Source organism: Cyprinus carpio, chromosome A22, assembly GCF_018340385.1.
Source record: "Cyprinus carpio isolate SPL01 chromosome A22, ASM1834038v1, whole genome shotgun sequence".
NCBI classification, from domain to species: Eukaryota; Metazoa; Chordata; class Actinopteri; order Cypriniformes; family Cyprinidae; genus Cyprinus; species Cyprinus carpio.
The window spans coordinates 7,753,087-7,780,197 of NC_056593.1; the positions used below are offsets into that span (position 1 = coordinate 7,753,087).

The window sequence follows — 27,111 nt, forward strand, 5'->3', positions numbered from 1 at the left end:
GAAACTTCTGAAAAGTTATGCAGCTACTCAGAATTCTGACTTTTTTTTCTTACAGTTCTGAGTTTAAATTTCGCAACTGACTTTTTTCATCAGAGGTTCAAATTCTGTTTTTTTCCCCCTTTTAATTCTGTTTGTTTTGTTGTAGTTGTTTTATCATTATTTTTTCCATCACGGAAAAATAAAGTAATTGCAACTTTTTATTTCACAATTCCGAGTTCACCTTGCAATTCTGAGTTCTTATTTCTGATTTGTTCTTTTTCTTTCTTTCTTTCCCTCGAATTTCACGATAAAATGGCAGATTTGTGAGACATAAACTCAGAATTACATTCATTCATTCATGCATTGATTTATTTATTAGGCTATTTTATGTATGGGCATATTATTTATTATTTACGGGCATCAATACAGACCAGATTTAGAGAAGCAAAACATCTTACACTCGTTTTTCACCAAGGAATGCTTTGTTTCTATTACAGAAAATGTTGCGAATCGATTCCTCCAAATAGTTCAAAGGAGCCGACTCAAAAAAACGAATCAGACATCACTATTATTCAGAGAGAACGGGACAGTAGAGAGACAGTCAGCACAGGAGCGCGCAGCAGCAGCACTGTGCGCTTTGTCCCGCAATTCCTACAACAGTGTTTACTGTTCATACTATACTAGCTACTTAGAGGGATATTATTAATAGTGCGTAAAGATATGAGCACCAGAAACAGATCCCCACCGGACTGATCAATAACACACATCTTCTTTCATCAGGACCACCGGTTTCAAACCTGGACGTGCGTTTACGTGTTCCCTAAACAAGTGGATTTTATTCTCTATCCTGCTGTTGTAGAGAGAGTCGCGTGCGTTTTATCGCAGTGTGAAGTGTAGAGCATCAGCGTCAGTGGCTGGATCAGGACACAATGGATCTGACAGCGGTCGCGCTGCTCGTGTCGCTCATCTCCGTGTCTCTGTCTGCGGATAACGCGGGCGGCAAAGCGCGGAGCTGCGCGGACGTGCGCCAGTTCTACAGCGGCAAAGGCTTCACGTTAAAAGGCGTCCCGCGGTCCGAGATATCAGGTATGAATTACCGGTGACAGAGGTCATTGTTCCCGTTCTCATTCGTATTCAACGCTGTCATTCATCTGTGTGTGTTCATTTGAAATGTTTATGTAGTTTATCTACCTCACGAGATTAATAAAGTCTATCTATCTATCTATCTATCTATCTATCTATCTATCTATCTATCTATCTATCTATCTATCTATCTATTCCACTGTCATCTGCCTGTCTTTTTGTATTTTTTTTTTGTTTACCATCAACAATGTTTAGCTTTTTTGCACCTGACACGTTCCTCTTGCTTCTTGGTTATCTTCAATTTAATGAAAAGCTCAAAAAGATCGAGAATCACAAGAAGAAATCCCATACTAAAGCTCTTCTCGCAGCACCGAAAAGAACAATAGACAAAACTGTAACTGATAAAACGGGGCTACACCTGGCAGAATGTTGTTCACGATCATCTTCCCCTTTAATTCATTCATCAGTTCTATACACACACCCACCTGATGTCTGGATCCCCATGTGGTTTGAAAGAGCATGTGCTGGAGCTGATCTCCAGCAGTACGTGGTCCTGTAGGTCATGTTATGATGAACACAGTAGATTTAGGAGTAAAAACCTCACTGTAATTGTAGTGGAGTGTCTGCAATTTGTAGTATTAATAAGGAGTGGTGGTGTTATTAGGCTACGTACGCCAGTGTGAAGTTAGTAAATCATATAATTTGATGAGCAAATCTCATGATTTTCTTTGTCATTTGCAAGTAATAAGCAGCGACTGAAATCCATGCAGTCAGCAAGTGATGATTCGTAGCTGCAGCCAGTGATTTTTAATATTCTCATTAGAGGCCAAAAAAATGTTGGCAGTTTGCGAATCTGTCCAGTGCATGCTGGGTAGTATGAAATCTGCCATCAGTCTTTATGACACAGCCATATTTATGATAAGAGGTCGCACATTATAACCGGTAATATGTCACAATCAGCCTGCATAAACATGCAATTATATCAGTGCATGATGCACTCCAGCATTTTTTTTTTTCCTCTGGGATCCATATAACTAATTGTGCTGTGTGCCCAAGGAGCTAAAGGAGATAAATGATTGCACATGTGCCACACTCACACGCATAAACAAATGTAAATAAAGCAGCAAGGAAACACAAATTGTACAACATCGCCATTATTCAGTGCACTTTTTCTGTAAGACAATGAAATATATCCGTACAATATATATTCTGCCTTCCAGTTGTGTTCAACGCACCCCAAAACACCCACTACACACAAACATCACATCAGAAGTGTTTTTGAGGCATTATACTTTGGCATCACCTCAGCACATTTGAGAGGCTGAGAGAAACAAAGAGTTCCTATTGGCCAAGAGGAAATTTCTCAAGGTCATCGCCTGCGGTCTAAATGACAGAAGGGGAGATGAGGAAATCTAGCATGTGCTGGGCCGCCCACCGCCGTCTCGTTTGAGACCGTCTCAAAATCTTTTATTCATTATCCAAAACATAGGAATAAGTTGTTCGTTTAAAAGCCTAAAAGTGGTGGGAGGCAAGATTGTGTTGTGTCTGCTTGAAGTTTCAGGTTTATTTCTAGCTGATGTTTAATGAAGTTAGTGGTTAAATATAAATGGTTTGATATATTAAGTGATGAGGGTTTTTTATGTTTTTTGTTGTTGTTTGTTTGTTTTTTTGTTTGTTTTTTTTTTGTTAAATTATTTTACTATATTTTGATACTTGACAGTTATTTTAAAAATAAATAATATAATAAATATTATGGATTGTGCGGTATTCAAACTCAATGTCTTTCAAAAGACTTCATTTTTATTGTGAAACATAAAAGGAGATTGTAACAAAGTTCGTTCAAGTAAAGAGGAAGGAGACCGGGGTCGGCGTGCTGAGGCTCGTGGGATACTTTATTTGATGACACAAAACAATAAAAACAAAAATAAACAATCGCGCCACATGCGCATGCAGTTCACAGTAGTTCTCTACTTCACACTATTGTAGTCTTCCTATCTTTGGGGTTTGTAGCTCCACAGCTTCTCACTCCCACGAGTCCCCAGCCCTCTCTCCCTTCTCGCCGGTCCTCAGCCGGCTTAAATACCGGTTCCCCCATGCCAATCACTGCAACGAGATCCAGGTGTTAATCGTTTTTCACTTGCCCCACTTACCACCGCTCGTCTCCTCACTTGCTCTCCCGTCGCAGACCTCGCTGAACCACGCCTCCCCCACCACAGAGATATTTATAGCATGATGTCTGAGCTGCTCTTTTCCATACAATGAAAGTGAATTGGAACTATGGCTCTTAAAGTGGCAGTTCACTCTCAAGTTATTCCAAACCCCTATGAGTTTCTTTCCTCTGTTGAATGCAAAAGAAGGTATTTTGAAGAATGTTGGTGACCAAACAGTGGATGGTCCGCATTGAGTTGGACGTCAGTGTGGGACCATTAACTGTTTGGTTACCAACATTCTTCAAAAATCTTCTTTTGTGTTCAACTGAGGGTGAGTAAATAATGACAGAATTTTAATTTTTGGGTGAACTGTCCCTTTAAACAAGATTTTCTGTAAAATAATTTTCCATCTGTTCTTCATTCACAGCTTGAGGAGACTTGTAATATAGCGCACAAGTCAGTTGAACTACTTTTATGATGATTTTCGTGCTTTTTTAGAGCTTGACAGCCCCAGTCCCCATTCACTTTTATTGTAAGGTGAAAGTGCAGCATGAACATGCTTCGAAACATCTTCTTTTGTGTTCCACAGAAGAGAGAAAGCCACACTTGTTTTGAACGGCATGAGAATGAGTAAGTGATGACAGGATTTTCATTATTTGATTGAGGTCACTTTACAAAAGTAAAGATTTTAATTAATTAAAATTAATTTTAACAGAATATTGTTGTAACGTTAACAAAACATTGAATGTTGAACTTATGCTCTAGGTTGCTGTCATCTCTATACAATAATTGTTATTTTGAGGTCACTTTGACGGGTGTGACCGTGATACCCACATTGTGCATTCTGAGTTGAAGGGTTTGCGGTTTCCGCCACGTTTTGTTTTAGAATGTTAGCTTGTTTTAGAAAGAGCTGATCTTAAAGCATTACCTAAAGGTCAGAGAGGAACCAGAGCTGAATGCTGCTGTCTAGAATTACAGATGCAACTAGTGTGTCTGCCATTTTTACGAACACATATTGTTCAATGGAGGAGGGGGGGACTACGTGACACATCGAGCCCTGCGGTGACTCTAAACAATGACAATCTCACATTTCACTCAAGTAGGCCATGAAGATGGGAGTCGGGTATACGTGCGATCTCGCATTTGTTTGCGATCGTAACTTTGTTATTTTAAGAGATTTATTTCCAGGTTTTGAAAGCGAGATCTAAGTGTCTGCGGTGTTGATGGATTTGTGATGTTTGGACGCTTGTAACCTGTAGCCTGGTTTCAGACCTCAGCTTTGGCTCATGTTTGCTGCTCTTCTATACAGCCAGGCACACACCCATGAACCCTGTGTGGGTTGAAAGCGGCACACACCCATGTTCTCAGCCACATTGCCGCACGCACATCCATCCCCCATGCAGCTCATGTGGAGGCGCACAGGCCTGATTTGGTTAGGCTTTTGCATTTATTAAAGCCGTTTGCACATGCAAATTCAATAATACAGTCGTTCAATGGAGAGTGACAATCAAATTCACTCACTTGAAGTTGTTTAATTAGATTTATGCATCTAATTTCTTTTTGCAATTTTAATGCAGTGGCAATTCCTCACAGATGTTGGAAGTGTTAGACAAGAACTACCAGATAAATTATGAAGTATGAACTGATCTAATATATAATTGAAATATCATTGATAAATGTGTATGTGTGTGTGTGTGTATGTATATGCATGTATATGCACACACACACACACACACACAGATGTATTATTAATTATTATTAATAATAATATTGTTTATTTAAAAATCATATTTATAATCTTTCATTATTATTGTTATTTAATAATATGAATATATTTATTATTATACTTAAATTATTATTATTATATTAAACATTTTTATTAATTAAGATTGCAGGCAAAATGTTCTGTCATGGAAATCAAAAATTTGTTAAAAAGAAACAAGTTTTATTTAAAGTTTTAATTCAAAAATAATATTTACTGGTTACATTAGTTTACATCACCGAAAGTCTTTTAAAGGTTAAATCAAGCAGAAATAGCTCCATGTTATAACTGCACATTTCTCCATACCAGTTTTAGAAGTTTGAGGATGTGCTAATGCTAAGACATTTGTGCCGAATGCTCATGTTTTTGCTGATGAATTGTCGGCTCGTGATTATCTGAGCATAATTACACCTTCTCCCACACAGTTTCTCTCCCTCTGGCCTGCTGATTGTTCTTTTGAAGCGTGGGGGTGTTTCTCCTCCGCGGCTCAGCGGGGATCTGCAGTGCGCCGTGATGCTTGTTAGAGCCGAGATCATGCAGGTCTGATCAGGGCTGAAACATGCCACCACACTCTCAATCTTCCACCCTTATGCCCTGCTGCCGATCACAAATAAAAGCACAGCTGTACTCAGAGGTGCATGCAACAGCACCTGGAACGACTGATTAGTCTGCTTTTGTTCGGGTGCATTGGAGTGGTTGTAAAAGTTGGGCTGGACATGTCAAAGTTTTTGAAAAACATTACTGTGTTCTAAAACGTGTGGAGGGTAGATATTTCTGTGAAATAAAAATACAGAACAAATACATTTTTGACAAGAGCTGAATGAATTTCAGGGAACATTTCTGTGTAATGGCATAATAAAAGCTGAATAAAATATTTTCTCGCAGCAGCTATAATTCAGCATATAAACTGTGGTTGGCACCAAGCTTATTATAGTTAACAAAAAAATAAATAAAACCATAAAAGATACATTTTTGTTACTTTAAATAAAATAAACATTAACTGAAATAGATAGCTTTAACTTATTTTATGTCAGCGAGTTTCCAAAAGAGTTATAACTATTAATGCTTTTATAAAATATCAATACTATATTCAAAACTATAATAATATAGAATCAATGACACTAAAATAACACTGGGTTACACATTTTATTTTGTATGCATATATTTATATATATATATATATATATATATATATATATATATATATATATATATATATATATATATATATATATGTTACATTCCGATGTATATTTGCTGTACAGATTGATGTGACCTGTTTTGCTAACTTCTACCCAGTAAAATTTACACTGATGTAAAATCATTTCATTCAAGGTATATTTTAATCAGTTCTTACAGTACATTCCTTGAGAATCAAACCCTTGACCATTATAACCACTATGCCCTACTATTTAAAAACAAGAACTGACAGTTGAAGTGCTCCAAGATCCACTTGCTTGTCAACAAAATCAACCCCTTTTTAAGAGTAGATTTTCCTTTAAGATATATGTAGAAATCATATACTGAATATGTAGCAGTTAGCATTGCATTAGAGTTATAAATGCAGCCAAGTTGCTGCTGTATGTCGATAACCCTCTATACTTACTAGAGTAATTCTCTCTCCACAACTACAACAGAATTTGAACAAGAACATTTGCTACTTGAAATCAAATTCAGCTAGAGTGCATTGTTTAAGCTATGCTGTTAGCACCTACAGCTAATTAAATACATGAAATGGCTCCATTTGTGATTAGTCTTCTGCAGCCTTCGACAAGTGTTCGTCACCTCGTGCTGAACGCTCGCTAACAGCATTCTTGTGAATAATTCACAGTAGCGCTGGGCGTTTCTCCAGCCACTTTGCTCTGTCAGTATTAATTGCATGTTTTTAGCGTTGGCCAATTTGCTGTCAGGTTATCTCGCTGCCAACACGCTGGTGAAAGGGAAGAGAAGTGAGTGATGAAGACGGAGATGTGATTATAATCTCTGGCAGCTTCTTTGTTCGAGAAACATTATACAGCTCGAGTGGCAGAGTCACAGAATGCTGTGAAATGTGTGTCTCGGCATTTGAACAAGATTCCATGAGTGAGACTGAGAATACAACACATGTACATGCATGTTCTCTGTGACTTTGGACACTGTTGGTCTCATTAACTAATAATTGTGTAGACTATTTGTATTTATAAGCACAGGAGAACCACTCATAAAGATTTGCGCCCAATCACATAGATTTTGTCTTAGCATGTTTCGAATCTTGAAAGAATAGTTCAATCAAAAATGAACATTGGGTGGAAACTTAATCATCCTCAGGCCATCCGAGATGTAGATGTGTTTGTTTTTTCATCAAAACAGATTTGGAGAATTGCACCAATGGATCCTCTGCAGTGAATGGGTGCCGTCTAAATAAGAGTCTCAAAATAAACATCACAGTAATCGACACAACTCTAGTCCATCAGTTAATATCTTGTGAAGCAAAAAACTGTGTTTTTAATAAATCTATCAAGATGTTTTTAACTTTAAACCTTTGCTTCTTGCTAAAAAAACAACAAACAATTTCTCATAATATTTCAATCTCCGGTAAAAAAGTCATCTCATCTGAATCAGGAGAGAAACATGCACAGATCAAGCACCATTTACAAGAGAAAATGGTCTAAAACTATTCTAAACAAATATGTAATATGTGGATTTTGATGCGAGACGACAACAGGGGATAGAGTTTTTCCACTGGACAAAGTGCTATTATGGATTATAGATTCATAATTTGGCCAGAAGAAAGGGTTTAAAGATAAAACGCCTTAATGATAGGTTTGTTTCTTAGAAACAAGTAGCTTTTCACGTCACCAGATATTAATTGATGATCTGGAGTGATGTGGATTACTTGTGGATTATTGTGATGTTTTTATCAGCTGTTTGGACTCTCATTCTGACGGCACCCATTCACTGCAGAGGATCCTTTGGTGAGCAAGTGATGTAATGCTAAATTTCTCCAAATCTGTTGTGATCTTGGGATGGCCTGGGGGTGAGTAAATTTTCATTTTTGGGTGAACTATTCTTTTAATGAATTTGGATATAAGGGCACAACCTTTTTACAGCCTTTCGTCACTCAGCATAGCGTATGTTCGTGCAAAATTTGTGCGTATGCATGCTTAGTAAATAAGACCCACTGTCTTTTGTCCTGTGTCCTGACAACAGGTCATGTCACATTAGGGATTAGGGAAGGTTTGAATGCTGGACATCATTCCTCCATTGATTGTATTGGTCAAGTAATCTCCTTAGTGTATTGACATTGAGTAAATTATCAGTTCTTTACCATTTACTCATTACGTGTCTCCTTGTAATTGGATCTAAGGGAGAAGAATGCACATGCTATATATGTAAGTATGCCAAGAGTTGTGCTGAGGTTTAGTTTGATTCACGACAAACAGGCAGCTACTACTCAAAGCCTTCCATTAGCAATATGAAATGTTATCAAAACGTGTTAAAGGTCAAATCTGAGGACGTAAGTTTTGCACCTGTGTAGCATGGAGTGGAACCGCTAATGCTAAATACTAAAAGCCCAAATAAATGATGTTTCGCAATTTGAAAAATAAACATGTATGTGCTCTGTTAAAGACACACTTGACAGCTTGGGGATTAGGATTTCTTTAAGACTCAAATACTCGTAATCCAGGGGCCCGTAATCCAGATTTTAGTAGCAGCTAGCATGGCAATTTGAGCACGTCTCAATGACCTTGTTAGAAAGCAAGGAATTTAAATGAAAGTAAAGCACTCAAAGGAACCCTTTACATGGCATTAGCATTCATTTTCAGTGATCGGTTGACAGTTGGATAGCACTTGAGCTTTTACTTTGACTGGTCAGGTTGTAAATTTTCCCCTATGAATACATTTCCATTTTTTTCTCTCTGTTTTTATTTGTGGTTAAAGTGCGCTTTTGTGGATTCTTGCCTTTTAAATATTTTCCTTTTGCTCTCAGAATTTGAATAAGTTTCATTAAATAAACACCAATTTATATAATCTTATTAATGTAATATTTATAAAATAAAAATTTTGCAAAAAAAAAAAAAAAAAAAAAAAAACTGAATATATAACACTCTAATCCATTCTATCTGTTCTTGGTGAGTTTTGTTAATTTGTCTTGACCCTGTCAGCCAATGCAACAGACCATTAGGCTGATGAGATTTATTTATTGTGACATTTTTTATTGTTTGAGTGGAAGCAATTATGAAGAACTTATTATTTTGCATAATGACTTGCCGATTCAGTCACGGCACGTCTTCCTCGCTCACTGGAAGAACCTCATGCACCGAACGACAGCTACTACAGTCGATAAAACTCAGTGAGGGATTATAAAATTAATGCATCACATTGAGAATGACGGGACATTATCATTTGCTGTTTTTATAGTCTACTAAGTAAGCACATTCTCTCTTTCTCTCTCTCCAATCCTTGCAAAAACCTTGTGATTTATCCATTTTCCTCCAAGGTTTCTCTTCCTGTGATTATCTGGCTTAACCTCTAGTAGCATGTGTACATACCAGTGGTGATTACTTTAAAGCTAGACAGAAAGCACTAATAATTAATATTTATATTGCTAATATTTTAGTGAATGTTAGCATGTTAACGAATAAAAATGTAAAATGTCACACAGCACTCATGCATACATTTTTCTACATAAATATGTCCATAGTCAGTGAGCGCAAGTTATACATCCCTTAGTGGTGGGGATGAAGCATTGCACAAATAAAAAAAAAGGTACAAATGCCTTGTAGAAATGTTCTAAATGAACAATAGTGTGTGTGTGTGTGTGTGTGTGTGTGTGTGTGTGTGTGTGTGTGTGTGTGTGTGTGTGTGTGTGTGTGTGTGTGTGTGTGTGTGTGTGTGTGTGTGTGTGTGTGTGTGTGTTATTATACAACACTGATAACTGACATCTGTGCTTCCCGACTCTTAAACAACGCCAGCCACCACTGGTACGTACCACAGCTGAATATTTTACTTCCAAAATCCAAGTTAAAAATACCTCTTAAGTCCTAAAGTATCCAGACAGGAGTTCTTGTGGTCTCTTAAGTTTCACCCTCTCTCTTCGTCTTAACCTCGTAGCCCGTTTTTTTAACAAGGTTTGGCAAACATTGTAATGCATGCGATTAGGTGTGCGTGGTACACACACATGCACGTGCACACTTGCACACGTGTGTGTCTACGCAGCAAGGCAGAGTCTGAGCTGCAGTGTATTTTTAGATTTATGGAAACCTAGAAATGTCCAATTTAAAGAGTTGGGTTGTACACTAAGCCATCTTTCACCATTAGCGAAGCAAGACGCACGCTTAAGAGCATATCCATAATGCATGCTACATGTCAGCTCTGATCTCAACAAACGCTTGCGAAGATAGGAAACTGCTCGTAAAGAAACATCTGTCCTGCCTCAATGTACTGCCTGAAGCAAAGGAGGATTATTAGATGTTAAGCTAATATGAAATGCATCCCAAATGTAAGAATCAAGTATACGAATTTCGGTATACCGTATTTCAGAGTGGAACGTCATTCAATAAGAAACAAATGTAGGATGGAATGAGATTTTATTCATCAGGATTTGATTTGAGCTTAATCACATGCACCTATGATTCGCTCACAATAATCATCCATAATCTATCAGGAATATGTCTTGGAAAAGTAAAATTAGCACAATAGCGGCCAATTGCAAAAACCATCCAAGCTGATTTTCTAACCCTTTGTCTACAAGACCTTGTTTAACTTCATTCGACATTTTACCACACAACTTTTAATAGTGTTTTAAATGTTGGTGTTGCTCTTATTGTTAAATTCGAATATCTAAGCTATGCTATCTACTCAACACTAAGCTGTACTTTTTGTTTTATTAGTTTCCCAAAAGGCGTCTGTATATCATGTTCTAAATATAAAGTCAAAAGGGTTGTGTTTTCCGTTTGAACCCTCTCATATACTATGTATTATAGGATCACAGCAGCTCATTAGACTAACCTGTTATGGCCTTTATATTTCACACTCCCTTCTGCTTCCTCAATTCCCCTGGGTCATAAAACTGTAAACACGCATAAGAGAGCAGACCATGTGCAAACTAAATCACAGTCAGGCCTGGGCTATTTTCACCGCTGATTATGGCTAAACCCCAGACGTACCTCAGTTTGACGATCCTACCCATTTACCAAAGAAATGAAGGGCTGGCATCCCAGAACTACCTAGGAAATCAATTAAAAGGTGCTTTCCAGTGTTTTATAAGCCATACCGGGGCTTGCTCTGAAGTCGTTTCTTTTAGCACATAAAGCAAGTGGCTGTCAATGGCCTTTATTGCGGCTTCGTGCAAGGCCCGGTTCAGGGGTCACAAGCTCTTAGTGTAAGACGGCACGGCGCCTGGGACGCTCGGGACTCTTTGAGCAGTCCCTGGACTCAGCAGGGTAGCGGATAAGAGAGACCAGAGGCAGATGGTTAAGAGAGTGCGAGAAACCCAGCAGGAGGGGTGTAATGAGTGCTAATGGGCATAGGAAGAGGTTGAAAGAAAGGTCACATGGAAATGTGACGGAAGACCAGACTAAATACGAACAGGAGCGGAGATTAAAAGAGTCAGCCAGAGGTGACAAAGCCCCAGATTATTTTTATACTGTCAGAGGAGTATAAGGACTTAATCCTTCATCAGTTTTTATTCCCTAACAGCGCACCTCTATGTATACAGGAACGGATTATGAAGTCCGGATGTCCTGGGCATGGACACAAAACACAAGAAACAAGAACAACAATAAGATACTACACTAAATAAATCCCAAAAAAAACTAACTTCCATTAGGTATAGTATTAAGTATTATTATAAAGCGGTGTCAGACCCATTTGTTTGGTTTATTAAAATCAGGTAATTGCTTCACAGTTCTTGATTAGCTTGTCCCAACTTTATTTTCTGTACTTCTGCTAAATCCATTTGTGTTGGTACTACATCAGTCATTTTAGTAACCAAAAACTAAAACAGAACATATAATTTCCAATCACCATCAACATTAAAATTAAACAAGATAAAAAAAGTAAATCTTGATATTAATCTGTTTATGTGTTTTTAAGTGTTGCCCAATTGTTTGAGAGTTTCTGTAATTTTGGGTCACCATTTTTGCCAAAAAATATGCTTTTGCTTTAGGTTAAGGGTGGGTAGATGAAGAGTATGTTAGTTGTTAGTTTAAACAACGTGCAATTTCTGTGTAACATATATTTGGGTGCTATTGCTAATAAGAAACTAGCTAGCCTGTTCCTCAGACAAACCTAGTGTTTGTCTTCAGAATATTTGGAATTTAGGGGGTGTTAATATATGGACTACTTTTATGTCAATCTTGCATCCTTTTCTGAAGCTTGAAAGCATGTTTCTTTTAAATGACCAAGTTTGTTTCAAGACATATTTATAAGAACTGTACCATTCTATGCATGGTTTCTACAGCTCCTCAGGGCCCCCTACAGCTACTTTCTCCCCCCCCCCCCCCCCCCCACAAATACGGACCCCTGCTGGTCTGGAGCCCTGGGAAAATGCTTGGCAGGGCCGCGTGTTAATCCGTCCATGCTTAAATTCGAATTTGTGTTGCTGACACAAATACGGAGGTGTTTGGCACACTTCTTTGACAGATAAATTCTCTCTAGGTTACACGGTTCCTCCCCATCTCTCTTTGTCTTCCTAACCTAATTTTTCCTGTCCATATTTTCCCATTGTCTTCTAAGGACACTGGTCTGCAGGGGATTACAGAGATATTGCATTGTGTTCATTAAAGGCAGCTTATCCTCTTAATTGAGACCAATGTTTGGGCAAAGCGCCATGTCACACATGACCCCATATTTAAAAAAGAAGGTCAGATTCAGAGATTAGCGGTGAATAGCAGCAAGCTTAGCATTTTCTGTACCACAGTTGTCATCATGTTCTGACATGTGAGTAGAACTGACGATATGGCTGTGTTTATGTTGTCAACCAATTCTGATTTTTTTGGTACACCAGATCTAGTGCATTGCTCTAGATGGTTTCTATGATATTCTGGTATCTGGATGTGATTTGGTCCCTCCTGTGGTATTTTTTTCACTAATTTTGAGTCATTTGTATATAAGTCATTATGTTGAGCTCCACTTTTGCCGCACCTTAAATAAACCTCTCAGTGTGTTTCCATAAATTCTTTCACTGCTTGCTGAGCTTGCTCTTGAGCGTTGTGCTATGCGGTACTTGTGTGGTAACGTGGGTGTGGTGTTTATAAGTCTTCCAGAAGGGCTTGGTTGGGAAGCAAGCTTACCAAACACTTTCTCATTCCTCAGAGACACACTGTTAATCAGGCACCGAGGACATGAGTGTATTTTTTGGCCAACCGGGCTCACCTGTAGATCCTCATGCACCTGCTGCTGGTAAACCGGTGCCTGAGGCAGCCTTTGCTCTCATCTCAAAGGAGTGCACTCAAATCCACTCCCAGGAAAAAAGAAGATGAGAAAATAAAAGAACTATTCACATTGGTATGTCAGGGGCTTTGAAGATGAACTTGAAGAACATCCCTCAAAAGAACTTCCTCTTACTGTTTGGTTGTTCTCTCTTAAAACGAGGCCTCGCGGTTTCCTTCTGAAGTCAGTCCAAGTCAATTTTCAAAAGTCAATCCAGAAGGCATGAGGGCGTTCTAGTCCGTTGTGTCAACATCAGTGCTTTGTAATGAATTAGCGCCAAATTTCTAGTTGGAATGTGGTCTACAGAGCGGCCTCAGAAAATCTGTCAACATACTGCAATTCATAACATGAGTCTTTGAAAATCCAGCATAAATACTGTGCTTGTTTTTTTGTACCATGTGTCCTACGTAAATAATATTTTTTATATATAACATAAATGAGCTATGCTAGCTATTTGTGGTTTGGCAGAGTTGAACTAAATTTCTACGTTTTATAAAGAAAATGTAAGTGGTGTTTACACATTAAAAAATGTGCTGTAAGCAGTTGCCAAGGCGTTGCTATGAGGTTGCTAGGGTGTTCCAGATGGCTGCCTGAGCATTGCAAAGTAGTTACTATGATGTCCCTGGTCACTAGAGTGTTACGGTGTGATTTCTAAAGTGTTCTGACTGGTTGCCAGAACATTGCTATGAGGTTGCTGTGGTGTTCTTTTTGTTAGTCAGAGTGTTGCTGTGCAGATTCCAAAGTGTTCTGACTGATTGCCAGAGCGTTGCTATGTGGTTACTACTATGCATTTGCTATAGTTTTCTGTCTGGTTGGCAAAACACTGCTGTACAGATTCTAAAGAGATCTGACTAAAGTATTTCAGAGCACTACTATGTATTTGCTATGGTGTCCTGGCTGATTGCCAGAGTGTTACTATGCAGTTTCTAAGGTGTTCTAGTTGGTTGTTCGATGTAGATGTTGCTTTTTATTTTTACCATTTTTACAAATTTTTTTTTTTTTTTTGGTCCTCCAGATGAAATTTATATGGCCCAAAAAAAGTTGTTTACCATGGAATTGGGCTACTTTTATACTGTTGCCGTGGGGAAAATCAATGTTAATAGCAACTTAAATAACAACACATCTGGTTTAATAGCACAGACAGAAATGCTTGTAAGTAGATTTTCCCAGTGCTTTGTTCAAAAAACCTTGATTATTTGTAATGATATGTTCCAAAAGTTGATACCCTGATGTATTTTTGCAGCATGTAAGCAAATATCAAAGAGGCGTGGCAAGGGATAAGAATGGAAAAAGAGCACTCAGCACTATACCGCATGGAGCATTTCTTTGATTAAATAGTCACAGGCCCTGAAGGGATCACACCGGTTTGGTTGAAAGCTACCGACTAACAGTTTAACTTGAAGGAATTTGCTTCATGTGACACCACTCAAGGTTTCTCCACCGTCTAGGCCTGTTTGTCATCCTGCTTGACTATTTGTCTAGCTGTCCATCTCAAACAATTAGGCTGTCTGAAGAAACCCTTGATTTTTTTTCAGGACAGATGGAGGCAGCTGACAGGTGATTTTCTGTCAGACTTTGATTCAGGGTCTTGTTCCTTTGGCAGCCTGTCGATTTCCATCCAACACATGGACGTGGCAGCACAAGGAGGCTCGAACAATGTTTATTTGGAACAAAAAAGAGATAATTCCTCTGGATTTATTTTTAGCTTATTCAAAATATTGCCTTGGCGAGCGTCCTGCATTCATAAATATATGCATCATCTCTTGATCTGCCTAGAATTATGGGAGATTCAGTTTGCACATGCACACACAAGATCCGTATTTCTGTTAGTCTCTCTCTCTTGCTGCATTCAGAATAGCTATTGTACTGCTTACTAAGCAGTATGCACTGTACACTTTATTGAAAATAGTGTGAAACAGTAGGCGTTATGATACAATAAACCTTTCAGACAGCAGAATACTTGCAACATTTGTTGTCACACTACTGTACCTCATTATATGCATGTTTAATTTAGCAAGTTATCATAAATTTAGCATGTTTAATTTAATTTTGTGTAAAAAAAATGTCATAAGGACCTAAGAAAACTCTGCCTAGATTATGCAATACTAGTTACGATGTGATTTTAACAATGTTGCATTTCAAAATGAATCATTCCAAACATTGGCACTAGGAGCAGTATTAGGACTCTGTTGCCCCCTTAAGTCACTGGAGCTAACGCCACAGAAAATAGTTTTCACGTACAGTATGCGGACGTATCTGTGTAGATATCGTTTGCAATAATCAAAGATGTAAAAAATGACAGTAGACATTGTGTGCTAAAAAATATGCAGTTGATATTGAGCTCAGTCAGGAAATTATAAAAGCCACTGTTTATGGCACAGAAAAAAAAACGTATCACACAATTCTCAATAATATGCGTAATTTTTTTCATCTCACAATTCAAACTTTTTAAACAAATTTATATATAAAGAATTTTGAGGTATAAACAAAGAATTGCAAGATAGAACTTAGACTTCTACTCCACAGATTTCTGCGTTTACACAAGTCTGTTTTTTGTTTCTGCCAAGAAATAAAAAAGGAAATTGCAACATTTTGTTTGCAACATAAAGTTTTTTTCTCGCAGTTGTGAGTTTGTACCTAACAATTCAGATTTTTCTTTCTATCTCTCTGAGTTTATATTTCGAATTATAAGGTAAAAAGTTGAAATTACCTTTTTTTATTAATTTAATTCAGATTTTTTTTCTCACAATTACGAATTTTTATCTCATAATTCTGACTTTTCTTCTCAGAATTGCGGGCTTATATCTGAAATTGTACGATTTTTTTTTTTATCCTGAGGAAGAAACCAGCTTCTATAGGAACTGCATTGTGATATACAATAATTCATCCAGTGTGCTTTGGTAGTTTTTTACTTGTCTTTTAACTTTCCCCCTCACTCTTTCTCACTATCTGTTTTCACTATGTGTTTAGTTGAATTTGCACAGAGTCTTCCTTTGTGTGCCAGAGTGGGAAGAAATCTTCATCTGTCTTTGTCTCGCGGTCCCCCATCGTCAGTACGCATTGATATGCAGGCCACACGCCTGTTGCTGCTCACGGACTGCAATGAAGGGCCCGGGACTGCGATGCGTAAATGACACTCGAAGACCTCTTTAAAATAGGGATACTCCACCCCAAAAATGAAAATGTTGTCATTAATCGCTTACACCCTGTCGTGTCCAAACCCGTAAAATCTTTGGAACACAATTTAAGATATTTTTGGATGAAAACCGGAGACTTGTGACAGTATTTTTTTTTAAACCTGCTCTAAAATAAACCATTACAGGCCACAGACTTCCCCTCATTATTTTAGCTGCCCCTCAGCTACAGTCTTACCACTGTAGCCAAAATTGTGCTTCTCATATGTTTTTGCCTACAGTCCTTTCACTATGCACTGTGAATGCAAAAATGTGGGTGTTCTTCTCTCTGATTTTTTGCTCTTGCTTTTTTTATATTTAGTCCAGGCGGCATAAAAAACTGTATAGCATTTTTTTTTTTTTTAGATAGCGTTTCTCGCACTATATTGTCCCTAAGTTTTCCGGTTTTACTTTTTTTTTCTTGTGACCCAAGACTTCATGTTAATCATTCCATTTTATTTCTTTTTTTTTTATTATTTTTTTTTTTTTGCTTAACCTTTAATTTTTTTTTTTTTTTTTTTTCATATTTATTCATCTTTTTATTCATTTTATTTTTTTGTTGTTTGCTAAATGTCATTTTATATTTTTATTTTAGCTGGGTCCAGAAGCTCTTGCTCTCCAGAGGACTTTTTTTTTTTTTTTTTTTTTTTTTTTTTTTTAATTTTATTGCTCACACCCCCCCTGACCCAGTGCCTCTGTGTTCAGTTATGACGCTCAGAGGAAGCTATTTTGAAACCTTATTTATTCGTTCGCCTTTTTTTTATGCCTGTTAAGGGTACAAGCTAAAACTACTCATAGTTCAACTACTGTCAAGCTAACGAAAAGCCCTTCCAGTAAAACTGACAGTACTTAGTTAGCTACACTACAAGCTACTAACACAAAAACAGCTAACATCCCTGAATGAGACAGAGAGAGGCAGCTAACTAGCTTTAGCTACAAAGCTTATCTGCAACAAAAACAGTAAGAATTTAAATTACAATCTTAGTGACAAAAACATAACGCAATAAATCTATTAACATAACGCAAACCTACCAAAATGTATAATAATTTGAACTTCAAAAACATGTTTAGTTTAACTGTAAACTTATTTGTTTACAGGGGCAAACGCACTTTTAAATAAACATGGCTGTAAATGTGCCAGAATTAGCCAAAAAAGGCTATTATTCATCTGTAGACCCTTGACAGAAAGTTAAAAATATAAAACTAAATATATTTATCCAGTCTTTCTAATTATTGATGGGATGGGTTTTTCCATTCATTTTGCAGCTTTGAAATGAAAATACAGACTGACTAAATTTACATATCCTGAGAGGAATAATACAGTCCCCTCTTTCCTCGCCCCTTGTGTGACAGTTGTTTCTAATATTTCAAAAACTGTTTTAAACTGTGAAGTCAGGCTATATATAGCCCTAAACATAAGACAAACATCTACAGTAACTATATTTGATCAGGTGATACCTGCTTAGCAAATTGGTATATTTTTTTTTTTTTTCTTTCTTTCTTTCTTTTTTTTTTTTTTTGGTTTTTTTAATTGAGCAATGAAATCGAACCGATTTCTAATTAAGAGCTGTTAGTGATTGTTTATACAAAGATTCCAATGGTTTCAGATTAGTTATACTAGCTTGTGACCAAGTTGTTAAAAAAATAAGTGATATGAGAAATAGTCATGGAATGTACATACATCAGAGCGGCCTCTGTTGACATATAATCACGAATAAATCTAAATTTTGACAGACTTAATTTGACCTGGTTAGAGACCTTTTTAAAACCTGAGCCTTAAAAGAATGTCTGGAATCATCAAAACCCAAAGTTCCGATACAACTTGTAGTTCTCCCCTGATACAAACACTACACCGTGGCACTACATTTGATCTATTCGGTTTTGATTAAAAAAATCACCACTGTTTTAGAGATGTTAAAAGTGTAAACAACATTGTTCTAGCCAAGCTGTGCCATGAACCAAGGATTTTATAGTTTATTTGCGACTTGTGAGACACTGCTTCCATGTATATAGATAATATGAACGTGAAAAGCAATGGACCCAGAACAGATCCTTGGGGAACACTTGTGAATATACTTAAGGGGGCTAACTTATAATTGTGGATTCTGACCGGACAAATATGATTCAATCTATCTCAAAGTCTAATAATTTAGACATAAGAATTATGTGGTTTACAGTGTCAAAAGCCTTCCTGAGGTCAAGTGAAGTAACAGTTTTCCATCTCATTTGAATAGTTTGCTCTGAAAGCCAAATTGCAATTGGGTGCAAAGCCATCTGAACTGGTATTCGGATAATTTGTGTCATTTTGCACAGCCATCGTTTTCGCTGCAGAGATTATAGGTTAAATACTAATAGGTCTTGTATGTTACTAGCAGAATTAGAAATTCTCCGCTTTTGAATATAGGTGACAATAACAGATGGCTTCCAAGCACGGTGCGAACATCCCCTGAGAAAGGCTGATAATTTTGGGGGATAGGAATACCTATAGTTACTCTCACTAAGCTCTTTAACATCATTGACTACATCAATCCATATCCTTAATTTATATATACCAAAAATATCCTTTGCTCTGGATGGTTAAGAGGATTTAATTGCGCTTTCTTATGACATCGATATTCGCTCAGTGGCTGCCCTTAAAGTAAGGTTTTGTTCCAGTATATTTACTGACAAAACTTCTGTATACCCTCAGGAGAAAAATGTGTGTGTGCGTTTGTGACTACAGAATCAATGGAAGTATGATTAAGATGCTTCGGCCACCTTACAGCTAGATTATTAGTCCAGCTTTACATTTATTTTTTAATTCAATCTGATGTCCTACTCTTTTTTAATAGAATCTCCTTTTTAATTATTCAACTGGTTCCAGATTTTTTAGAATTACTGCTTGCTTGATCAATTATCTTCAGGAACAAAGCTGTTCTTTAGCTTTTATACGTGTCTTTACCCACCCCTTGTGCTTTAATGTAACAAAATGGTTGTCTATCATGGGACTTAACTTCTTCCCCCGAGTTTTTTTTTTTTTTCAGATTAATAAGAATTCATGCCATTTTAATCTGATGGAACGCACTTCTTGAAGTGTTTGGGGATGCCATAAGACCTCATATTTTCGTTAACGAGATCCATTTTTTTCTGGCAACACCTGGATGTGTGGGTTCGTATTGACGTCGTCCTCTTCTAACGGCCCCCTATTCTATTTTATGAGTTCCACTCGGTTTCTCGTTAAAACTAAAATGTGCCTCACAATCACCTCCTCTGTACTCGTTCTGCTCTGTCTATTCTGATGACGAGTGTATTTCCTTGTGGTCAATTCTTAATCAGTTGCTGCTTTCAGATTCGACAAGTGAAAGCTAATTTATCCAGGGTGTACACTGAGTTGCCTTGTCAAACTCAATTTTATCTGTGCGGCCCAATTAACTACTTACCATCTTCCATAATAATAACCTCTTTGTTGCACCAAACGCGATTTCCATTTACACACGGAGCCAGTTTTCACATAAATCATAAACGCCACCCCCTTAATTCACTCTATCTTTCCTATACATTTTAAACCAGGTACCGGGTGTATGCAGCTATGTCCTCAGTATAACAAAAAAATCTAAATTAGTAGTCTAAGTAAAATGATGAATCTAACCAACCTAAAAGATTCTGTGTTCATATTTTGCAGGAATACTCTCACACATTACCTGAGACATTTACAAAAACGACTGTGTGAGATCCAGCTGTTCTTTGTTTTATTGCCTTTCATGGAAAGTATGAACATCAGGTTTTCACCTTTTTCAGGCATCAGTCTAAGTTTACAATTTTATGGAGCTTGATATGATGATATTATTGGAGTAGTTGGCATCTTTGGTTGCCATAACTAAGGTAAAAACTCTTCTTATAATCGTTTTCTTTCTTCATTGAATTTGCAGGCGAACATCTTCGCACATGCCCCACAGGTTACACCTGCTGCACCATTGCCCATGGAGGAGACTCTGTCGAATCTGCAGGCCGCCAAGAGTTTGAAGGCCTGGTTAGGGAATCAGGACATTCCATTCAGCCCTCCGCTGAATGCCCAGTACAGGACCTTCGACAGTGAGTCCACCAAACCTCAAATGCATTCAGTCTTGTAGTTTGGTTAAATTTTGGATGTAATTATGTTTTCACACAGCTGCTAACTACGTTTGTTCACTTTTTCCACTGTAACGTTAGTAAGATGATTTTTCGAATAACCAGAACATTTTAAGTTTCATTTCTCCACGCCAAAGTATAAAGCTGACAGAAGAACGAGTACATAGCAACTGCATAAACTCGCAGAGGAAATGCTAGATTTAGAGGTTTTTACAGTGTACCTTGTACTGTCACTGACAGCTGTCTCTAATGCCAGAGTGGTATTTTATGAAAACTTCATCTGCTTTTAGTTAACATTTTTTTACTTTAACCCCCGTCTGCGGGGATTTTAGACAGCATCAGGGTTTAATGAATGGTGAAGGGGGTTAGAGTTGCAAGCACTTTGAAGCCCAAAAACTCTCTCCCTGGATTGGTTCATTGTGAGCTTAGATAAAAGGATCACCTCTAAGCTTATATGCTTTCACAATGCGTGGTCCCACAGGGCAATTACTAGTGGGTTTTTAATGGCCTTTTATGCAGTGCATGATAAACTGTAGTGACGCACAGTAATGATAAGAGATTTTGATGCAGTTGTTCAATTTCCTGACCCTAATTATATATATATATATATATATATATATATATATTATATATATATATATATTTTTTTTTTTTTTTTTTTTTCACAGAAATGAATACTGTTTGGTTTGTAAAATACTTCTATGTTGTTGTACTGAAATTGCAACTACACTGACAAACAGTAGTCAGGGGACACAATTGTATGTGATTTCTTTATTAATTTCACTCTGTGATAAGTGACTTCCTTTTTTATCCATGCAGCATATTTTCTGGAACTCCTAAATGGCTCTGAACGGTGGTTAGAAGAGGCCTTTGTGGCCTCTTTGGGGGATTTGTACCAGCCTAATGCGAGAGTATTCCGTGATCTTTACGCTGACCTGCGTCGATATTACACTGGTACCTCCCTGAACCTCGAGGGAGGTCTTGGACGAGTTCTGGATGAGGCTCCTGGAGCGTCTTTTGAAGGCATCTGACCCTGAGACCACCTCCCTGCTCTCTGACGACTTCCTGGAGTGTGCCTCTAAGCAGACTGAAACCCTGCGTCCTTTTGGAGACGCTCCACAGGAGCTGAAGACCAAGCTGATGTGGGCATTCATTGCTGCTCGGGCATTCGTCCAGGGCCTTAATGTGGCTGGGGAGATTGTATGAAGGTGTCTCAGGTATACTGGATTATTTTTTCTTTTTTAGGATGGGTGTGATGTAGTGGTTAAGACTCGGGGCTGGTAACGAAAGGAAACATGCCATGTGCCAAGACAGTACTACCCTTGAGCAAAGCAATTAATCCCAGGGTGCTCAAGGGAGACTGGTAACATTCGTGCATGACAGTTAAAAACAAGCATTCTACTAAATAAGTTATAAATAAAACCTCTAGAGTGTACACTTAGTAAGACCACCTTTGATAATATTTCCAGTCCCTACCAGCATTGGCATCTTCTTGGCAAAATAGGAATGGGACCATTTGGGAGCAAAATTTCAAAGATGCTCAACTGAACTGAGGTCTAATTTTCTTGATTTTAAGACTCATCATGTATCTTTTACAGCTTTATCTTGTTAAAATATGACTCATATGCCAATAATCATAGCCTGTTTTGCTCCAGAAACACTCGACTGACATAGATATTTCCAAATGAGTATTTCAGTGTGAGCTTGGGGGTTAAGTTTTGCACCAAATATAGCGCTTCACATCAAAGTCTTAAAGTTCAGTTAAGGTTTCATCAGACCAGGGATTCACCTCCAAGTCTTTGATATATCTTTTGGGCAAACAACAGCAAAGTGATAAAGACTTCCTTCTTCTCCTCCTTATGAGCAAGATTTATGAAGTGTTCTTGCTCTTGAGGCGCTATTGTTGCCTCACACAAGTTTCTCTCATTTATGTTATGTAGGACTGTAACTCTTTAGCATTGCCAACTTCTTCTTGTCCAGACACCCAGTTCTGGCAGAAGTTCAATTCTTTGCAGATGCGCAGCTTGTCCATATTTCTCCTCACCTTATAATGACAACCTCCCAGTGCTTCCAAGGGTGTGGTTTAATATGATTATACCTGCCTTGACTGGTATTTTTCAAGACATCTTGCCTCCATCTGCTTATAATGATCTTGGGTTCTGTGGTAGGGTGTTTCCCTTTGGAAATGGAAGTTGATTCCCTAGACACAGGTGTAATTTGACATTATAGTCAACGGCGATGGGAAACTCTTCCTGAATCTTGTTCCATGGTGTAACACTCTGCAATTTGTAGAGAGTCCACGGCCCCAAAGACTAATTTGTGGCTTAAACATCAAATATGTTCTTCTTTGATTTTATGTGTCCCCTAATGACAAAACCATGCATACCCTTGAGTGTCCGTACTCTCTGTAGGTGGTCCTGGTTGCACTATAGGGAGCAGTACCCTTTGAGTGCCCTAGTTACCCTAGAAAGTCAATCAACAGATACTCCCAAATTGCCATCAAGTACCGAATGCCTACACTGCAGCATTCCCCAACGCTGTTTGCCCCATACCCACAATGGAAAATTTAGCCCAAGTCCCTAAGTGGCTACCCTACCCTTCCTTCCTTAGAACTCCCTGCTGCTTTGACCAATTAGTAGTAGGCCGCAATGGTACCTCTCTCATTTCTTTAAGGGGATTTCTTACAGAATTGGATTTAGTTCTGCCTGTTGCCAAACTCTCTGGAGATTTCCTGCTAAGCAGACTTAAATTCTTGCTGATGTTGGGATCTATCAGTTTCGGAATATATCTTGTCTTGTTTCATATGGTCGTACTGTTAACATAACGTTCATGTGAAAATGAAAACGAAATTGTTCAGCTTACGCTAAAAGTACTTGCGTTGCTTTTATTACAGGAAAGTTCTCCTGAAGTGATGCGTTTAATTTGCCTTGCGTCACAATAGTGTTAGCTCATGGATAAATGCCTAATGGTCACTTTTTCCCACCAGTGTTCCCTCCTTGTAGCCTGGAGTGTAATCATGCCCAGTTATGAAACTGGTTGTACTGCCCTCATTGCCGATGTCTGGATCAGTCAAACCTTGCGTCAACTACTGGCAAGAACGTCCCTGAAGGGCTTGCCTGGCTAATCAGCTGACCTGGACACTGAGTGGCAGAGCCTTAATGGTAAAGCAGAGATTATACGACAAACACTCTTACTCTTTTGTTGGTTGCATTGAGTTTGTGTTTTTTGTTGCATCACACATGAGCTGTCAATTTGCTACATACAGTATTTTCAGTTTCAACAGCCATTGGCATGAAACCTACTTGACAATGGACATTTATTCATACACTCTCTTTTTCCTTAATCAGAAACCATGCTACAGGTGGCCTCCAGTTTTTTGGTGCCAGAGCCCAGTATGGACACGACGTGATTTATTCATTCCTGTGAAAATCTCAGAGGCTGGTTCTTCCGCCAATGCAGGAATAACATGGAGATCTATCACCAACAAGGTTAGGACACTGAAATAAGCGTCTATTTTAAACTTGTTTCGGAGTAGGTTATATTTAGAATGGCACATGATGTTCAGTTTAAGCAGGTTTTAAAGATTTTCATTGACCACGTAAGTGACTGGTTTTATAACAACTATACACGTAAGTTTGTGTTGCATTTCAGGTTTTCAAGGCCTGTGGGGACGCGTGGTGAGGAAGGAACACCGTAGCTCAATATCTGAGGAGCCGAAAAAGAAAGGAAGTACAGTTAATGCCCTGGAACCACAACCCAGCTCCAAATCTGTCAAGCAGAGACTGAGAGGTGCAGGTGTGAGCATGTGTGGCATTATCCACTTTTTGGCCAACTTTTATGAGTTGTATACAATGTTATTGAAGTGTGTGTGCAATTCCCAGGTCACCTACGTGTCCAGTAAACTGAAGGAAATGCGTTTTACTGGATCCAACTCCCTTCGGCCTCTGTGCATCGCGTAAAACAGCATCTTCAACCAGCCCGTGACAAAATGCTGGAATGGCCTCACAAAAGCCATGTATTACATTACGAATGAAGGTGTCCATTCAACTGTGTCAGTACATGTGTAATTTGGGGATCAGTTTTATATAATCAATCCACTTATGTGTTTTCACAGGCTAAATAGTTGTTGCAAGATTTTTGATGGATGACTTTTGAGATGTATACACATTATGAATTTATAGATTGTGAACACATGGTCCAGTGCTGGCAGACTTCTGAAAATTGCATCCGTGTCTTTTCCTCTTTTTGTGGCCAAAGTCATTAATTGATTGTTTAGTCTATCACGCCACAGAACTGAACTACGCCCATTGCCCAAAGTCATCAGAAGTGATTAATCACCTGGATGAGGTTTACCATCTTCATTTGTGTGAGATTTAAGAAGTACTGGCAAAACTTTATTTTTAGTGCGTCACTAATACCTTTTAGCTCTGCCATAACTAAACTGGTAAATCTCATGGGGGTAGATTAATGCATACTGGTAGGTGATGACGTGGTGTTTGCTACCAAAACGTCCTTAATACTGACTGCTTAAATTACGGTCCATATACAGACAATGAAACAAACCGTAACAGATCTCCATTTAAGGAGGAGGGACCCTAAGCCAATCTCAAGACGTAGAATGTCAGAGACTTGACGACATACAAGCTTTAACAAAAAAAAACACCCTACAAACCACATAGCACAATCACTCAGAATACCATAGCAATATACTTCCTGCTAAAACCATTGGCATTTCACCACCACCTAGACCTAGACCTAGACCCTAGCAACCACACAGCAACGCATTAAAAACCATCAATCAACACTCTTTTGCAATATGCAATCAAATAATTTTTTGCAATAGATTGTTGCAGCAAAGTTTTTGCAAAGCATGACGCAGCTACTATCGAGTTTGTATTATTGATGTAGCAAGCTTGGTTTTTATTTCAGTGCAGGTTTCATTAATTGTGAAAACTGTATACAAGAGCCTATTTACCATGTGTGTGATTGAAATGGGTTTTCTGGAAAATTTATTTTTCTGCAGTTAACCTCCTCCCGAGGTCATGGGTGATGGGCTGGCCAATTCACTTAAATAACCCAGAGGTAGAGATCGACAAATCACCAAGCCCGACAGCACTATACGTCGAACAAGATCAGATCTGCTGCTGAAGATCATGTCAAACCGCCTGAAAAAGCGCCTGCAATGGCAATGATGTAGATTTCCAAGACAAACAAGTAAGTTGGCTAAAAATGGCTTAAGAGCTAACTAAAAATGAAAAAACACAAAATTGTACAATTGGCTTCATGAAACAAGAGAACAAGTTTGTGTTTAATCATTCAGCATCAACTGAATTTATTCCACTCACTAGTTTACGTTTGATTTACTACTGTTACATGTGAGGCTTCTCGTGATGCTAAATTTAGCACTGTTTTAGGGCTTGATGGTCTTGCAATTTGCAATAGTGGGGGGGGGGATTTTTGTCTCCTTAAGTTAGGCTGCAATTCATGTAAATTAGGATATTGCATAGCAACGCATATACTTTCTGTGACCTGTGTTTGCACTCTAAACGTAATCATCATGTTTTTTTTCCATGATGTTGTTTCTTAGGTGATGAGTTTCCAGTGGCTCAGGAAGCAGGCATGTGTGGCAGATCACCTGTGTGATCGTGGTAGAACCTCCAGTCCCCTTTCGGGCCGAACATCAGACAGGCCTAGACTCTATTGGCTATTCGCCTGAATAACAGAAGAGTCAAAGGGATCCGGGAACCAGAATTCAGCCTTCCGTCGTTTTACTGGTTCTGTTTCTCGTGCGGGGGAGGGTGACTCTACTGCTGAGAACGATAATGGAGGACGCTAAAATCGAACTTTGGGGATTCTGGTGTCAGGAAAGGGATAGGAACAAGTGAATGGTTTCAAAAGAAAAAAGAATAGATAAATGAAAAAAGGGTGAGCTTAAAAATTGCAAAAGAAAAAAAAAGAAACCTTTTGGGTGAATGGGACCTTTTAATTCCTCCTAGAATACGACATGAGAATAAGTGGCAACAAAGAAGTTTGTTTCTGTGTATTTTTTTATGTGACGCTTTGTTCAATCAATTGACCATCTTGCTTTTTTTTTATTTTTACCTTTGAATGTACTAAAGAATGAACTGGACAGGATAATGCCGGTGCAGATTTACAATATGAGGTTCTCACACGTCGGCTACCTCTAACAATCCGACTTTTAAAGGCTTTTAAAGTGACAGTCACCAAGTCACCTCGTGTTTTTCATTTAAACCACGCTCGAGTCACGTCAAGTTTGGTCTTTGCACAACTGTTCTTTCGTCTTAAATATTTCAGAGATGGACATAAAAACAAAACATGCTACATCAGTCGATCCCTTTTAGATTACAAAATGTATGAACTTTGGCATGGACATGAATCGAAATACAGAATTGCTGAATATCTGATGGAATTATGTAATTAA

The 27,111-nt window shown here is 38.2% G+C and overlaps 2 protein-coding genes and 1 pseudogene across 3 annotated transcripts in view; 1 reads left to right on the plus strand and 2 right to left on the minus strand.

The window, feature by feature from the left end:
• The window catches only part of LOC109047541 (protein phosphatase 1 regulatory subunit 29-like), a 905,211-nt gene that overhangs the window by 242,411 nt on the left and 635,689 nt on the right, over positions 1–27,111 (minus strand). The window lies entirely within an intron of this gene.
• Positions 1–27,111, minus strand: part of LOC109046565 (beta-1,3-N-acetylglucosaminyltransferase manic fringe) — a 788,629-nt gene that overhangs the window by 112,649 nt on the left and 648,869 nt on the right. The gene's annotated exons all lie outside the window — the stretch shown is intronic.
• Positions 537–26,385, plus strand: LOC122134969 (annotated as a pseudogene).